General features: G+C 51.4%; 7 non-coding genes and 1 pseudogene across 7 annotated transcripts; all 8 read left to right on the top strand.

The window, feature by feature from the left end:
- The first annotated feature begins 13,027 nt into the window (after positions 1 to 13,027).
- LOC135014220 (U1 spliceosomal RNA) lies at positions 13,028 to 13,191 on the top strand. The gene has a single exon (XR_010212770.1). It is a non-coding gene; the product is annotated as a U1 spliceosomal RNA (small nuclear RNA).
- A 152-nt stretch (positions 13,192 to 13,343) lies between these two features.
- On the top strand, positions 13,344 to 13,485 carry LOC135014228 (U1 spliceosomal RNA; annotated as a pseudogene).
- A 692-nt stretch (positions 13,486 to 14,177) lies between these two features.
- On the top strand, positions 14,178 to 14,341 carry LOC135014227 (U1 spliceosomal RNA). Its single transcript, XR_010212776.1, has one exon. It is a non-coding gene; the product is annotated as a U1 spliceosomal RNA (small nuclear RNA).
- Positions 14,342 to 14,493: 152 nt separating this feature from the next.
- On the top strand, positions 14,494 to 14,656 carry LOC135014223 (U1 spliceosomal RNA). The gene has a single exon (XR_010212773.1). It is a non-coding gene; the product is annotated as a U1 spliceosomal RNA (small nuclear RNA).
- A 674-nt stretch (positions 14,657 to 15,330) lies between these two features.
- On the top strand, positions 15,331 to 15,494 carry LOC135014226 (U1 spliceosomal RNA). Its single transcript, XR_010212775.1, has one exon. It is a non-coding gene; the product is annotated as a U1 spliceosomal RNA (small nuclear RNA).
- A 972-nt stretch (positions 15,495 to 16,466) lies between these two features.
- Positions 16,467 to 16,632, top strand: LOC135014221 (U1 spliceosomal RNA). Its single transcript, XR_010212771.1, has one exon. It is a non-coding gene; the product is annotated as a U1 spliceosomal RNA (small nuclear RNA).
- Positions 16,633 to 16,784: 152 nt separating this feature from the next.
- LOC135014222 (U1 spliceosomal RNA) lies at positions 16,785 to 16,947 on the top strand. The gene has a single exon (XR_010212772.1). It is a non-coding gene; the product is annotated as a U1 spliceosomal RNA (small nuclear RNA).
- Positions 16,948 to 17,618: 671 nt separating this feature from the next.
- LOC135014225 (U1 spliceosomal RNA) lies at positions 17,619 to 17,782 on the top strand. The gene has a single exon (XR_010212774.1). It is a non-coding gene; the product is annotated as a U1 spliceosomal RNA (small nuclear RNA).
- Positions 17,783 to 17,837: the final 55 nt, after the last annotated feature.

Here is a 17,837-nt window from a genome sequence, read left to right as displayed (position 1 = left end):
AAACAATACTGTCAATTATAAGGGCACGGTCGTGCCCTTATATTAAGGCTGAATCGAACAAACGGAATTCTCCCATAGGGAACTTCTGAGATGGGGGCATGGTGTTTGAGGGGCTACACCTCAAAACTGATAGGACGTACTGAGCTGAAATTTGGCATGGACGCGTAGAATCGTCACCCGCTGCTGCAGGCCAAATTTCAGGGCAAAATAATAAAAAATGAGGAATTGGGAGTAAGCTAAAGTTCCAACTGTCAGTTTTTTTCTGCCACTCCCTCTGTGGCTTTTTGACAACGTTTTCCTATAGAGTGAATGAAGATTTTTTTGGGAAGGCATAACTCAGGATAGAGGACGAATTAAGACTTGGGGTTTGTTTTACTAGATAGAGTATGCCCCAGTGTAGTGCCTTTTGGGGTTGTGGTTTTTCAGAAAGTTATAGGGTTTTTTTAATTAAGAGAAATATGCCCCATTATAGAGATAGGGCATTTCAATTTGTTGCGCCTGCGCAGTGACCGCCAGCAGGGGGTGTACAGAGAGTAGCTCTGGCAGTTGGGCACGAGGAGACAGAGCGGGAAGGAGTCACGTGGAGCTGCAGGAGGACAGCCAGCGGTTCCCGGCGTGTGAGTTCATTGAGGTCCATGAAGCGGGAGGAGATCGCCGGAGCTGCGTAGCACTGGGTGAGTTCTGTCAGGCAGCCCACCGCTGTGTACCCAGCTTCCACTTCTCCCCCGCGTGTCCGGCCACCCTCCCTTCCCGCCCGCCCGGCCACCCTCCCCTCCCGCCCGCCCGCCCGCCCGCTCGCCCGCCCGCTTGCCCGCTGTGTGCCCGGCCGCCCGCCGGACCTTCCCTGGTGGCTGCCTGCGTCTCCTCCCCGCGTCTGTGGTGCGGCTGGCAGTAGGAGGCATCTCGGGCAGCTGTGTCCGGCCACTCCTCCCTCCTCCTCCTCCCGCTGTGTCCGGCCCTCCCTACCTGCAGTATGCGGTATTTATCAAGGTCTCTATGGTCACCAGTCACCCCCCCTTCCCCCTCTCGCCCTCCCTGCTGTGTGTCCGTCTCCCCCCCCCTGCTGTGTGTCCGTCGCCCCCCCCCCTTGCCCTCCCTGCTGTGTGTCCCCCCCTCCTCCCTGCAGTGTGTTCCCCCCGTGCCCTCCCTGCTGTGTGTCCGGCCACCCTCCCCTCCTCCCGCTGTGTCCGGCCACCCCCCCCTCCCGCTGTGTCCGGCCACCCCCCCCCCTCTCGCTGTGTCCGTCCACCCCCCCCCTCCCGCTGTGTCCGGCCACCCCCCCCTCCCGCTGTGACCGGCCACCCCCCCCCACTCCCGCTGTGTCTGGCCACCCCCCCCCTCCCGCTGTGTCCGGCCACCCTCCCCTCCTCCCGCTGTGTCCGGCCACCCTCCCCTCCTCCCGCTGTGTCCGGCCACCCCCCCCTCCCGCTGTGTCCGGCCACCCCCCCTCCCGCTGTGTCCGTCCACCCCCCCCTCCCGCTGTGTCCGGCCACCCTCCCCCTCCCGCTGTGTCCGGCCACCCCCCCTCCTCCCGCTGTGTCCGGCCACCCCCCCTCCTCCCGCTGTGTCAGGCCACCCCCCCTCCTCCCGCTGTGTCTGTCCACCCCCCCTCCTCCTCTCTGCTGTGTGTCCGTTCTCCCCCCGCCCTCCCTGCTGTGTGTCCGTCCCCCCCCGCCCTCCCTGCAGCGCCTGACACACGCACACGCAGCGCCTGACACACACGCACACACGCAGCACCTGACACACACACACAGACGCAGCACCTGACACTCACACGGACCTGACACACACGCACACACTCACACGCAGCGCCTGACACACACAGACACGCAGCGCCTGACACACACAGACACGCAGCGCCTGACACACACACACTCACGCACCTGACACACACACTCACACACCTGACACACACACACACACTCACGCACCTGACACACACACACTCACGCACCTGACACACGCACACTCACGCACCTGACACACGCACACGGCACGCAGCACCTGACACACACACACAGCACCTGACACACACACACACACACGCAGCACCTGACACACAGACATGCAGCGCCTGACACACACACACAGACACGCAGCACCTGACACACACACGCAGACACGCAGCACCTGACACACACACACACACGCAGCACCTGACACACACACGCAGACATGCAGCACCTGACACACACACGCAGACACGCAGCACCTGACACACACACGCAGACACGCAGCACCTGACACAGACACGCAGCACCTGACACACACACACATACGCAGCACCTGACACACACACACACACAGCACCTGACACACACACACGCAGCACCTGACACAGACATGCAGCGCCTGACACACACACGCAGACATGCAGCACCTGACACACACATGCAGCACCTGACAGACACACACACACACACACACACATGCAGCACCTGACACACCCACACACACAGACATGCAGCACCTGACACACCCACACACACACGCAGCACCTGACACACATACATACATGTGGCATTTAACGCACACACGCACAGCACCTGACACACAATCATATACACTCAGAGCACCTAACACACACATACACTCGCAGCACCTCACACACACTCGTATACACACGCAGCACCTGCCACTCACACATATATACACATGTAGCACCTGCCACTCCCACATACATGAACAGCACCTAACACACACATATATACATGCAGCACCTGACACACACATACACGTGCAGCACCTGACAGTCACACACATACAGATGCGACACAAACACATACACGCTCAACACCTGACACCCACGTGGCAGCTGACGCATACAAATGCAGCACCTGAGATACACACATATACACGTGCAGCACCTGAGACACACACATACACGTACAGCACCTGACACACACACACATGTATGTACACGCGTGGCTCCAGGCACACACATACGTACGTACACACGCGGAATTTAACACACACACACACATACACGTGCGGCACCTGACACACATGTACGAACACGCGTGGCTCCTGACACACACACACGCGTGGCTCCTGACACACACACACACACATGTACGAACACGCGCGGCTCCTGACACACACACATATATACGTATACGCACGGCACCTGACACCTACACGTATGTACGTATACGCACGGCTCCTGACACCCACACGCATGTACACGCGCGGCTCCTGGCACACACACACACACACACGTACGTACACGCGCGGCACCTGACACACGCCTGTACGTACACACATGCACAGCACCTGACATACACACATGTAGGTACGCGCCACCTGACACACACACACACACACACGTACACGTACGACACTTGACACACACGTACGTACACGCACGGCACTGACACGTATGTACGCGCACGGCACCTGACACTCACGTACATACTAGTGATGAGTGGGTTCGGTTCGTCGGAATCCGAACCCCCCGAACTTCACCCATTTTACACGGGTCCGAGGCAGGTTCGAACCTTCCCGCCTTGCTCGGCTAGCCTGAGCGCGCACGAACGTCATCATCCCGCTGTCGGATTCTCGCGAGATTCGGATGTCTGCATTCGTGGAAAGGGATCCCATGTGTAAACATGGGACCCCTTTCAGTCCGTCTGGTCCGGGTGTTCGGTTTGTTGTTTTGCCAAGTACGTGGATTTAATCTGGAACCTGGATCAGGTGAGTATAATTATCTTTTATTTTCAGGTACCCGTGGATTCTACTTGGAGAAGAGGACCGACTGCTTCATGTCAACATAGGTAAGTATGTGTGTGTCGGCAGGTGGGAAATAAAGTTATACTTTCACGGTGTCTGTGTCCTGTTTTTATTTGGGTATTTTTTCCCCAGTAGAACTACAGGTACCAGCGGGCCCGTTTTTCTCCTGCATGCTGGTACTTGTGGTTCTCCAAGTACCAGCTTGCGGGGGAGGCTTGCTGGGACTTGTAGTACTACTAGAAAAAACAATATTCTTTAAATTTTCTCAAGGCTATCAGCCTCCCATCCGCAGCCCTTGGATGGGGGGGACAGCCTCGGGCTTCACCCCTGGCCCTTAGGTGGCTGGGGGGGGGACCCCTTGATTGAAGGGGTCACCACTCCCCCAGGGTACCCCGGCCAGGGGTGACTAGTTGGATATTTAATGCCACGGCCGCAGGGCACTGTATAAAAGTGACCCCCGGCTGTGGCATTATCTGTCCAGCTAGTGGAGCCCGATGCTGGTGTAAAAAATACGGGGGACCCCTACTCTTTTTGTCCCCCGTATTTTTTGCACCAGCACCAGGCGCAGAGCCCGGTGCTGGTTTTAAAAATACGGGGGATCCCCTGTCCGTTTTTCCCCCGGATTTTTAGAACCAGGACCGGCTCGAAGAGCCCGAGGCTGGTTATGCTTTGGAGGGGGGACCCACGCAATTTTTTTTTCGGGTTTTTCACATTCCATTTAAAAATAAATAATATTTTAAAAAATATATAAATAATACTTGTGCCTCCAAAAAAGACAAACCAAGTACCTAATCCCTTCTAATATAAATAGATATGCTATTACCAAAAAAAAAAAACTGCAAAAAAAAAAACATGTTTTTAAATTTTTTTTATTAGATTCCGCCAGCAAAGTGTGGCGGATTGAAAATGACGAATTTACTGTTTAAAAGCACTGTTGTCGAATTTACAAACTTCAATTGAATATACTTTTGTCGAATTGCCGCATTTGTACCATTGCAGAAAAGTCGAATTTGTCAAATGTCGAATTTTAAAGTCGAATTTTGAAAGCCTGTAAGAATAGGCTCCGTCCCCTTCTACCCCTGTACCTTGCTCTCTCCTGTCTGTGCTCTCTCCCGTCTGTAGGACTAGGCCCCGCCCCCTTCTTACCCTCCTGTGACTGCTCTCTCCTGACAAGTGGACCAGGCCTGCCCCCTACACGCTGCTGGTGTCTTCATTGTTACTTGGTCTGGAGCTCCGTTGGGGAGAGAACTCACGTGAGCTCATTAAGAATGAGGAACTGGGATGTTTTAATTTTATTGTGAGTAGTGTAGTGTGGTGATGTAGTATGTTGTATGGGGGGTATAGTGTAATTATGAAGTGCAGCATATGGGAGGGCTGTAGCATAGTGATGTAGTGTGGCATATGGGGGGTGGTAGCGCATAGGCGTGCGTACAGGGGGTGCCTGGGCGCACAGGCACTCCCTAATGTCCAGCACCGCTGCACGCCACGCTTGCTGTAGCACAGTGATCGCTGACTGTGTGATCGGTGGAGCCTAGCCTGCAGCTCATTTCCGTACCTCCCACCACCGCTGCACCCGACCCCCCTCTGCCTGCTGCTAATACTATGCTGAGTGCATTCGTCGGCGGCCTCACTGGGGGGACTGGCGTCACCTTGCAATGTGACGTGGTGATGTCCGCCCATGCTCTCCTCCCGCCCACCTGTGCTTTCCTCCTGCTGCGGTCTCTCAGTCCTAGTGTGCCGCGGCCGCCACACCACTGGCAGTGTTCCTCTAGGAGGGACTGGGAGCTGCTGGCAGACACATTCTGCTGAGACTTACTTGTCAGTGCGGGTTCCGGACGGCAGGCGGCGGGTGGGAGGGCAGACGGGGAGCAGGTGTCACAAGGAGTGTGTGGGTAACTAATTCACAATACTTCCGCTCAACGTGGCACTGCTGGTCCTTCATCTCCCATGTCTCTTCACCAGGTGGCGGGCGGCCCGGAAATTAAGTGATGTGTTGTGCAGCAGTCAGTGTGAAGTGACTGTGAGTAACACTGGTGGTGCTGATGATGCTGCTGCAGAATCTGGAAGCAATTAATTCATAAATATAATGTACTCTATCAGTGTTTCTCTGACGTCCTAGTGGATGCTGGGAACTCCGTAAGGACCATGGGGATTAGCGGCTCCGCAGGATACTGGGCACAAAAGTAAAGCTTTAGGACTACCTGGTGTGCACTGGCTCCTCCCCCTATGACAATCCTCCAAGCCTCAGTTAGATTTTTGTGCCCGGCCGAGAAGGGTGCACACTAGGGGCTCTCCTGAGCTTCTTAGTGAAAGTTTAGTTTTAGGTTTTTTATTTTCAGTGAGACCTGCTGGCAACAGGCTCACTGCATCGAGGGACTAAGGGGAGAAGAAGCGAACTCACCTGCGTGCAGAGTGGATTGGGCTTCTTAGGCTACTGGACACCATTAGCTCCAGAGGGACCGAACACAGGCCCAGCCTCGGAGCTCGGTCCCAGAGCCGCGCCGCCGGCCCCCTTACAGAGCCAGAAGCAAGAAGAGGTCCGGAAAATCGGCGGCAGAAGACATCCTGTCTTCACCAAGGTAGCGCACAGCACTGCAGCTGTGCGCCATTGCTCCTCAGCACACTTCACACTTCGGTCACTGAGGGTGCAGGGCGCTAGGGGGGGGCACCCTGAGCAGCAATAGAAACACCTTGGCTGGCGAAAATACATCACATATAGCCCCCAGGGCTATATGGATGAATTTTAACCCCTGGCAGATTCCACAGAAAAACGGGAGAAAAGGCCGCCGAGAAGGGGGCGGAGCCTATCTCCTCAGCACACTGGTGCCATTTTCTCTCACAGCTCCGTTGGAGGGAAACTCCCTGGCTCTCCCCTGCAGTTACTACACTACAGAAAGGGGTTAAAAAAGAGAGGGGGGCACTAATTAGGCGTAGTATAACAATACAGCAGCTATAAGGGGAAAAACACTTATATAAGGTTATCCCTGTATATATATATATATATATAGCGCTCTGGTGTGTGCTGGCATACTCTCCCTCTGTCTCCCCAAAGGGCTAGTGGGGTCCTGTCCTCTATCAGAGCATTCCCTGTGTGTGTGTGTGTCGGTACGATTGTGTCGACATGTATGAGGAGGAAAATGGTGTGGAGGCGGAGCAATTGCCTGTAATGGAGTTGTCACCCCCTAGGGAGTCGACACCTGAGTGGCTGAGCTTATGGAAGGAATTACGTGACAGTGTCAGCTCTTTACAAAAGATTGATGACATGAGACAGCCGGCTACTCAGCCTGTGCCTGTCCAGGTGTCTCAAAAGCCATCAGGGGCTCTAAAACGCCCATTACCGCAGATGGCAGATACAGACGCCAACACGGATACTGATTCCAGTGTCGACGATTAAGAGACGAATGTGACTTCCAGTAGGGCCACACGTTACATGATTGAGGCTATGGAAAATGTTTTTACACATTTCTGATAATACCAGTACCACTAAAAAGGGTATTATGTTGGGTGAGAAAAAACTGCCTGTAGTTTTTCCTGCATCTGAGGAATTAAATGAAGTGTGTGATGATGCGTGGGTTTCCCCCGATAAAAACTGTTAATTCCTAAAAAGTTATTAGCATCATACCCCTTCCCGCCAGAGGATAGGGCACATTGGGAAACACCCCCTAGGGTGAATAAAGCGCTCACACGCTTGTCTAAACAGGTGGCACTACCGTCCCCGGATACGGCCGCCCTTAAGGAACCTGCTGACAGAAAGCAGTAAAATATCCTAAAATGTATATACACTCACACGGGTGTGATACTGCGACCAGCAATCGCCTCAGCCTGGATGTGCAGTGCTGGGGTGGCTTGGTCGGATTCCCTGACTGACAATATTGATACCCTAGATAGGGACAGTATATTACTGACTATAGAGCATTTAAAAGATGCTTTCTATATATGCGTGATGCACAGAGGGATATTTGCCGACTGGCATCAAGAGTAAGTGCGCTGTCCATTTCTGCCAGAAGAGGGTTATGGACAAGACAGTGGTCAGGTGATGCTGATTCCAAAAGGCATATGGAAGTATCGCCTTATAAAAGGGAGGAGTTATTTGGGGTAGGTCTAACAGACCTGGTGGCCACGGCAACGGCTGGGAAATCCACATTTTTACCCCAGGTAGCCTCTCAACATAAGAAGACGCCGTATTATCAGGCGCAGTCCTTTGGGCCCCATAAGGGCAAGCGGGCAAAAGGCTCCTCATTTCTGCCCCGTGGCAGAGGGAGAGGAAAAAGGCTGCAGCAAACAGCCAGTTCCCAGGAACAGAAACGGTGGGGGCCCGTCTCATAAATTTCAGCGTGCAGTGGGCTCACTCACAGGTGGACCCCTGGATCCTTCAGGTGGTATCTCAGGGGTACAAATTGGAATTCGAGACGTCTCCCCTTCGCCGTTTTCCTAAAGTCTGCTTTACCGACGTCTCCCTCCGACAGGGAGGCGGTATGGGAAGCCATTCACAAGCTGTATTCCCAGCAGGTGATAATCAAGGTACCCCTCCTACAACAGGGAAAGGGGTATTATTCCACGCTGTTTGTGGTACCGAAGCCGGACGGCTCGGTGAGACCTAATTTAAATCTGAAATCCTTGAACACTTACATACAAAGGTTCAAATTCAAGATGGAGTCACTCAGAGCGGTGATGGCAAACCGGGAAGAAGGGGATTATATGGTGTCTCTGGACATCAAGGATGCTTATCTCCATGTCCCAAATTACCCTTCTCACCAAGGGTACCTCAGGTTTGTGGTACAGAACTGTCACTATCAGTTTCAGACGCTGCCGTTTGGTTTGTCCACGGCACCCCGGGTCTTTACCAAAGTAATGGCCGAAATGATGATACTCCTTCGAAGGAAGGGAGTTTTAATTATCCCTTACTTGGACGATCTCCGGATAAGGGCAAGATCCAGGGAACAGTTGGTAGTCGGGGTAGCACTATCTCAAGTAGTGTTGCGGCAGCACGGTTGGATTCTTAATATTCCAAAATCGCAGCTGATTCCGACGACACGTCTTCTATTCCTAAGGATGATCCTGGACACAGTCCAGAAAATAAGAATTTACTTACCGATAATTCTATTTCTCATAGTCCGTAGTGGATGCTGGGGACTCCGAAAGGACCATGGGGAATAGCGGCTCCGCAGGAGACTGGGCACAAAGTAAAAGCTTTAGGACTAGCTGGTGTGCACTGGCTCCTCCCCCTATGACCCTCCTCCAAGCCTCAGTTAGGATACTGTGCCCGGACGAGCGTACACAATAAGGAAGGATTTTGAATCCCGGGTAAGACTCATACCAGCCACACCAATCACACCGTACAACTTGTGATCTGAACCCAGTTAACAGCATGATAACAGAAGGAGCCTCTGAAAAGATGGCTCACAACAACAATAACCCGATTTTTGTAACAATAACTATGTACAAGTAATGCAGACAATCCGCACTTGGGATGGGCGCCCAGCATCCACTATGGACTATGAGAAATAGAATTATCGGTAAGTAAATTCTTATTTTCTCTAACGTCCTAGTGGATGCTGGGGACTCCGAAAGGACCATGGGGATTATACCAAAGCTCCCAACCGGGTGGGAGAGTGCGGATGACTCTGCAGCACCGAATGAGAGAACTCCAGGTCCTCCTCAGCCAGGGTATCAAATTTGTAGAATTTAGCAAACATGTTTTCCCCTGACCAAGTAGCTGCTCGGCAAAGTTGTAAAGCCGAGACCCCTCGGGCAGCCGCCCAAGATGAGCCCACTTTCCGTGTGGAATGGGCTTTTACAGATTTTGGCTGTGGCAGGCCTGCCACAGAATGTGCAAGCTGAATTGTACTACAAATCCAACGAGCAATCGTCTGCTTAGAAGCAGGAGCACCCAGCTTGCTGGGTGCATACAGGATAAACAGCGAATCAGATTTTCTGACTCCAGCCGTCCTGGAAACATATATTTTCAGGGCCCTGACTACGTCCAGCAACTTGGAATCCTCCAAGTCCCTAGTAGCCGCAGGCACCACATATGAAAAATTAGGTAAGGGCTTTTATAGGATAAAGCCGCCAATTCTGAGACACGATGTACAGAGAGCCAACGTAAAAAATAACAATGTTTATTAATAAAACATATAAAAAGATTAATTGTCAAATAACCGGTGAAAAATATATATAAATATATATAAGAACATTCTACCTTTGAGAAAGTCACGTGAACGTGACGAAACGCGTCAGGACCCGCCCCTATCCACACTCAGCTCAGGTGAAATCTTCCAGGTGTTCCTTGGTCCCCGCTGCACCCTCCTTCTACAGCATCCGACATCAGCGGCTTCAGCGCACACGCCGCCACGACCGGGTTGTGAGAGAGACGGTCCATTCCTTTCCGCTGCACAGCGTATATGGGCATTGCAGGACATTGAAGCCGAGGACGCTCGGCTCTTACCAGCCCATTTTGGAAAGGTATTGAATATCAATTTCAACTGAGGGACTTTTTTATTCATTAGGATCCTACCAACACACCTGGTATTTATCAACTATCTAACAAGTGAATCACTGAACTTTTCACCCCAATAAGCTGAGTCATTACAATATACCACTAGTTCACGTCTAGTGACTGTTCTTATATATATTTGTATATATTTTTCACCGGTTATTTGACAATTAATCTTTTTATATGTTTTATTAATAAACATTGTTATTTTTTACGTTGGCTCTCTGTACATCATGTTTCGTTCCTGATATTCAGCGCAGCCGTTTGTTCTTTTTCTATGCTATCACCACAATACTACACATAGTATTCCGGCAAGCGCAGACTATCAGGAACATAAAATTGTGATTATTTAATTCTATGAAACACGTATTGGTTTTCACTTTTTATTTTGATGATTAGGCGCTCGTTTGTTGCAGTTTTTTGTTTTGGTCAATTCTGAGACACGCCTGGCTGAAGCCAGGGCTAACAGCATTACCACTTTCCATGTGAGATATTTTAAGTCCACAGTGGTGAGTGGTTCAAACCAATGTGATTTTAGGAATCCCAAAACTACATTGAGATCCCAAGGTGCCACTGGAGGCACAAAAGGAGGCTGTATATGCAGTACTCCCTTGACAAACGTCTGAACTTCAGGAACAGAAGCCAGTTCTTTTTGGAAGAATATTGACAGGGCCGAAATTTGAACCTTAATGGACCCTAATTTGAGGCCCATAGACAGTCCTGTTTGCAGGAAATGCAGGAAACGACCCAGTTGAAATTCCTCTGTAGGGGCCTTCCTGGCCTCGCACCACGCAACATATTTACGCCAAATACGGTGATAATGTTGTATGGTTACATCCTTCCTGGCTTTGATCAGGGTAGGGATGACTTCATCCGGAATGCCTTTTTCCTTCAGGATCCGGCGTTCAACCGCCATGCCGTCAAACGCAGCCGCGGTAAGTCTTGGAACAGACATGGTCCCTGCTGGAGCAGGTCCTTTCTTAGAGGTAGAGGCCACGGGTCTTCCGTGAGCATCTCTTGAATTTCCGGGTACCAAGTCCTTCTTGGCCAATCCGGAGCCACGAGTATAGTCTTTACTCCTCTCCTTCTTATGATTCTCAGTACTTTTGGTATGAGAGGAAGAGGAGGGAACACATACACTGACTGGTACACCCACGGTGTTACCAGAGAGTCCACAGCTATTGCCTGAGGGTCCCTTGACCTGGCGCAATATCTGTCCAGCTTTTTGTTGAGGCGGGACGCCATCATGTCCACCCTTTGGTTTTTCCCAACGGTTCACAATCATGTGGAAGACTTCTGGGTGAAGTCCCCACTCCCCCGGGTGAAGATCGTGTCTGCTGAGGAAGTCTGCTTCCCAGTTGTCCACTCCCGGAATGAACACTGCTGACAGTGCTATCACATGATTCTCCGCCCAGCGAAGAATCCTTGCCACTTCCATCATTGCCCTCCTGCTTCTTGTGCCGCCCTGTCTGTTTACGTGGGCGACTGCCGTGATGTTGTCCGACTGGATCAACACCGGCTGACCCTGAAGCAGAGGTCTTGCCTGACTTAGGGCATTGTAAATGGCCCTTAGTTCCAGGATATTTATGTGAAGTGACGTTTCCATGCTTGACCACAAGCCCAGGAAATTTCTTCCCTGTGTGACTGCTCCCCAGCCTCTCAGGCTGGCATCCGTGGTCACCAGGACCCAATCCTGAATGCCGAATCTGCGGCCCTCTAGGAGATGAGCACTCTGTAACCACCACAGGAGAGACATCCTTGTCCTTGGAGACAGGGTTATCCGCTGATGCATTTGAAGATGCGATCCGGACCATTTGTCCAGCAGATCCCACTGAAAAGTTCTTGCATGGAATCTGCCGAATGGAATCGCTTCGTAAGAAGCCACCATCTTTCCCAGGACCATTGTGCATTGTACTGACACTTGGCCTGGTCTTAGGAGGTTCCTGACTATGTCGGATAACTCCTTGGCTTTCTCCTCCGGGAGAAACACCTTTTTCTGTACTGTGTCCAGAATCATCCCTAGGAACAGCAGACGTGTCGTCGGAATCAGCTGCGATTTTGGAATATTTAGAATCCATCCGTGCTGTCGTAGTACTACTTGAGATAGTGCTACTCCGACCTCTAACTGTTCTCTGGACCTTGCCTGCTTACTTTGTGCCTTCCAATGCACAATGCAAACTACAGGTAGTGCTGCAGGGCCCACACCCTTTTACTTGCCGTACAGAGTAGCTCTGGAGCTGTTACAGTGCCCAGCTGCTGCAAGAAATCAGCTTGAATGCTTCAGGGGCTGGGGCATAGCCAACATGAGCCCCACACCGAAGGAGGGTGGAGGTGTTTAATGCGAACTAGGGGTCATCCAAGCGCCGCAAAAGGCCGCCATGCCCTGCACGCCCCTTTTCTCTTTTCATATGCAGACGAGGGTTGAAGCCAACTTTGACCCACTGCTTGGATGACATCACCGTATGCAAATCCATCTGCTGCAGGCCTTCCCCCAGGAATGCTTGCACTAGTTGTTGCATTTGGTTTGTTGTTTGACCCACTGCTTGGATGACATCACCGTATGCAAATCCATCTGCTGCAGGCCTTCCCCCAGGAATGCTTGCACTAGTTGTTGCATTTGGTTTGTTGTTTGGGGGTGCTTCATTATTAGGCAGCCTTCTGCCCTCCCATGTTCATCTGAAAATTTGTGTTCTCCCTGCAGTTGTTGTCCCCAGATGAGAGTTCCCTTGTGCTGCCTCAGTTGAATCTCCTTTACTTGACAGAGATGTGCCTGAGCAGCGGCCCTCCCCAGCCCTATCCCAAATCATACTTATTTTGCATAGGAGATACCATGGTCATGAAGATTGTTCTCCCAGGGTGAGGTTCATTCATTGCATTCTGGGTATGCTGACCCCTGTGATTTCCCCAAATGTGGGAAACTCGACTGCATTATTTGTGGTAGTGGGGGACTGTGTTTGTGCTTTCCTCTGGTCAGCTCTGGTAAAAGTCAGATTTATTTGTCTCAGATCTTCCTCTAGCCTTGTTCTTCTTTCGAGAGTTCCCTTGTGCTGCCTCAGTTGGATCTCCTTCACTTGACAGGGGGGTACCCGAGCAGCGACCCTCCCCAGCTCTAGCCCAACTTCTACTTACCTGGCAGGTGAGATACTATGATCATGTAGGTGCTTCTCCCAGGGCAAGGCTCACCCATTGCACTCTGGGTGTGCTGCTCCTGCGATTTCCCCAAATGTGGGAAACTTGACTGCATAATTTGTGTTTCCCCTGGTCGGCTCTCATATAATTCAGATCTCTTTGTCTCAGGTCTCTCTCCAGCCTAGTTTGCTGTCTGTTTCAACTTCTCTTTTCTTGAGCCGCTCCCTTCTATGCCCTTGCGCACTATCCTGACTTCTCCCGTCTGCTTACTTTGTGCCTTCCAATGCACAATGCAAACAACAGGTAGTGCTGCAGGGCCCACACCCTTTTACTTGCCGTTCAGAGCAGCTCTGGAGCTGTTACAGTGCCCAGCTGCTGCAAGAAATCAGCTTGAATGCTTCAGGGGCTGGGGCATAGCCAACATGAGCCCCACACCGAAGGAGGGTGGAGGTGTTTAATGCGAACTAGGGGTCATCCAAGCGCCGCAAAAGGCCGCCATGCCCTGCACGCCCCTTTTCTCTTTTCATATGCAGATGAGGGTTGAAGCCAACTTTGACCCACTGCTTGGATGACATCACCGTATGCAAATCCGTCTTCTGCAGAACTTCCCCCAGGAATGCTTGCACTAGTTGTTGCATTTGGTTTGTTGTTTGGGGGTGCTTCAGTATTAGGCAGCCTTCTGCCCTCCCATGTTCATCTGAAAATATGTGTTCTCCCTGCAGTTGTTGTCCCCAGATGAGAGTTCCCTTGTGCTGCCTCAGTTGAATCTCCTTTACTTGACAGAGATGTGCCTGAGCAGCGGCCCTCCCCAGCCCTATCCAAAATCATACTTATTTTGCATAGGCGATACCATGGTCATGAAGATTGTTCTCCCAGGGTGAGGTTCATTCATTGCATTCTGGGTATGCTGACCCCTGTGATTTCCCCAAATGTGGGAAACTCGACTGCATTATTTGTGGTAGTGGGGGACTGTGTTTGTGCTTTCCTCTGGACAGCTCTGGTAAAAGTCAGATTTATTTGTCTCAGATCTTCCTCTAGCCTTGTTCTTCTTTCGAGAGTTCCCTTGTGCTGCCTCAGTTGGATCTCTTTCACTTGACAGGGGGGTGCCAGAGCAGCGACCCTCCTCAGCTCTAGCCCAACTCCTACTTACCTGCCAGGTGAGATACTTTGATCATGAAGGTGCTTCTCCCAGGGCAAGGCTCACCCATTGCACTCTGGGTGTGGTGCCCCTGCGATTTCCCCAAATGTGGGAAGCTTGACTGCATAATTTGTGTTTCCCCTGGTCAGCTCTCGTATAATTCAGATCTCTTTGTCTCAGGTCTCTCTCCAGCCTAGTTTGCTGTCTGTTTCCACTTCTTTTTTCATGAGCCCCTCCCTTTTATACCCTTGTGCACTATCCTGACTTCTCCTCCTGTCTGCTTACTTTGTGCCTTCCAATGCACAATGCAAACTACAGGTAGTGCTGCAGGGCCCACACCCTTTTACTTGCCGTACAGAGCAGCTCTGGAGCTGTTACAGTGCCCAGCTGCTGCAAGAAATCAGCTCGAATGCTTCAGGGGCTGGGGCATAGCCAACATGAGCCCCACACCGAAGGAGGGTGGAGGTGTTTAATGTGAACTAGGGGTCATCCAAGCGCCGCAAAAGGCCGCCATGCCCTGCACGCCCCTTTTCTCTTTTCATATGCAGACGAGGGTTGAAGCCAACTTTGACCCACTGCTTGGATGACATCACCGTATGCAAATCCATCTGCTGCAGGCCTTCCCCCAGGAATGCTTGCACTAGTTGTTGCATTTGGTTTGTTGTTTGGGGGTGCTTCAGTATTAAGCAGCCTTCTGCCCTCCCATGTTCATCTGAAAATATGTGTTCTCCCTGCAGTTGTTGTCCCCAGATGAGAGTTCCCTTGTGCTGCCTCAGTTGAATCTCCTTTACTTGACAGAGATGTGCCTGAGCAGCGGCCCTCCCCAGCCCTATCCCAAATCATACTTATTTTGCATAGGAGATACCATGGTCATGAAGATTGTTCTCCCAGGGTGAGGTTCATTCATTGTATTCTGGGTATGCTGACCCCTGTGATTTCCCCAAATGTGGGAAACTCGACTGCATTATTTGTGGTAGTGGGGGACTGTGTTTGTGCTTTCCTCTGGTCAGCTCTGGTAAAAGTCAGATTTATTTGTCTCAGATCTTCCTCTAGCCTTGTTCTTCTTTCGAGAGTTCCCTTGTGCTGCCTCAGTTGGATCTCTTTCACTTGACAGGGGGGTACCCGAGCAGCGACCCTCCCCAGCTCTAGCCCAACTCCTACTTACCTGCCAGGTGAGATACTATGATCATGAAGGTGCTTCTCCCAGGGCAAGGCTCACCCATTGCACTCTGATTTCCCCAAATGTGGGAAGCTTGACTGCATAATTTGTGTTTCCCCTGGTCGGCTCTCGTATAATTCAGATCTCTTTGTCTCAGGTCTCTCTCCAGCCTAATTTGCTGTCTGTTTCCACTTCTTTTTTCATGAGCCCCTCCCTTTTATACCCTTGTGCACTATCCTGACTTCTCCTCCTGTCTGCTTTCTTTGTGCCTTCCAATGCACAATGCAAACTACAGGTAGTGCTGCAGGGCCCACACCCTTTTACTTGCCGTACAGAGCAGCTCTGGAGCTGTTACAGTGCCCAGCTGCTGCAAGAAATCAGCTTGAATGCTTCAGGGGCTGGGGCATAGCCAACATGAGCCCCACACCGAAGGAGGGTGGAGGTGTTTAATGCGAACTAGGGGTCATCCAAGCGTCGCAAAAGGCCGCCATGCCCTGCACGCCCCTTTTCTCTTTTCATATGCAGACGAGGGTTGAAGCCAACTTTGACCCACTGCTTGGATGACATCACCGTATGCAAATCCATCTGCTGCAGGCCTTCCCCCAGGAATGCTTGCACTAGTTGTTGCATTTGGTTTGTTGTTTGGGGGTGCTTCAGTATTAGGCAGCCTTCTGCCCTCCCATGTTCATCTGAAAATATGTGTTCTCCCTGCAGTTGTTGTCCCCAGATGAGAGTTCCCTTGTGCTGCCTCAGTTGAATCTCCTTTACTTGACAGAGATGTGCATGAGCAGCGGCCCTCCCCAGCCCTATCCCAAATCATACTTATTTTGCATAGGAGATACCATGGTCATGAAGATTACTCTCCCAGGGTGAGGTTCATTCATTGCATTCTGGGTATGCTGACCCCTGTGATTTCCCCAAATGTGGGAAACGCGACTGCTTTATTTGTTGGTAGTGGGGGGACTGTGTTTGTGCTTTCTTCTGGTCAGCTCTGGTAAAAGTCAGATTTCTTTGTCTCAGATCTTCCTCTAGCCTTGTTCTTCTTTCGAGAGTTCCTTTGTGCTGCCTCAGTTGGATCTCCTTCACTTGACAGGGGGGTGCCCGAGCAGCGACCCTCCCCAGCTCTTGCCCAACTCCTACTTACCTGCCAGGTGAGATACTATGATCATGAAGGTGCTTCTCCCAGGGCAAGGCTCACCCATTGCACTCTGGGTGTGCTTCCCCTGCGATTTCCCCAAATGTGGGAAACTTGACTGCATAATTTGTGTTTCCCCTGGTCGGCTCTCGTATAATTCAGATCTCTTTGTCTCAGGTCTCTCTCCAGCCTAGTTTGCTGTCTGTTTCCACTTCTCTTTTCTTGAGCCGCTCCCTTCTATGCCCTTGCGCACTATCCTGACTTCTCCCGTCTGCTTACTTTGTGCCTTCCTACGCACAATGCGAACTACAGGTAGTGCTGCAGGGCCCACACCCTTTTAGTTGCCTTACAGAGCAGCTCTGGAGCTGTTACAGTGCCCAGCTGCTGCAAGAAATCAGCTTGAATGCTTCAGGGGCTGGGGCATAGCCAACATGAGCCCCACACCGAAGGAGGGTGGAGGTGTTTAATGCGAACTAGGGGTCATCCAAGCGCCGCAAAAGGCCGCCATGCCCTGCATAACCCTTTTCTCTTTTCATATGCAGATGAGGGTTCCAGCCAACTTTGGCCCACTGCTTGGATGACATCACCGTATGCAAATCCGTCTTCTGCAGACCTTCACCCAGGAATGCTTTTACTAGTTGTTGCATTTGGTTTGTTGTTTGGGGGTGCTTCAGTATAAGGCAGCCTTCTGTCCTCCCATGTTCATCTGAAAATATGTGTTCTCCCTGCAGTTGTTGTCCCCAGATGAGAGTTCCCTTGTGCTGCCTCAGTTGAATCTCCTTTACTTGACAGAGATGTGCCTGAGCAGCGGCCCTCCCCAGCCCTATCCCAAATCATACTTATTTTGCATAGGAGATACCATGGTCATGAAGATTGTTCTCCCAGGGTGAGGTTCATTCATTGCATTCTGGGTATGCTGACCCCTGTGATTTCCCCAAATTTGGGAAACTCGACTGCATTATTTGTGGTAGTGGGGGACTGTGTTTGTGCTTTCCTCTGGTCAGCTCTGGTAAAAGTCAGATTTCTTTGTCTCAGATCTTCCTCTAGCCTTGTT

The sequence above is a fragment of the Pseudophryne corroboree genome, unplaced genomic scaffold (genome assembly GCF_028390025.1).
Source record: "Pseudophryne corroboree isolate aPseCor3 unplaced genomic scaffold, aPseCor3.hap2 scaffold_2793, whole genome shotgun sequence".
In the NCBI taxonomy this organism is placed as follows: domain Eukaryota; kingdom Metazoa; phylum Chordata; class Amphibia; order Anura; family Myobatrachidae; genus Pseudophryne; species Pseudophryne corroboree.
Note: the sequence above shows the minus strand (reverse complement) of the source record. Positions and strands in the feature narration are given on the sequence as shown.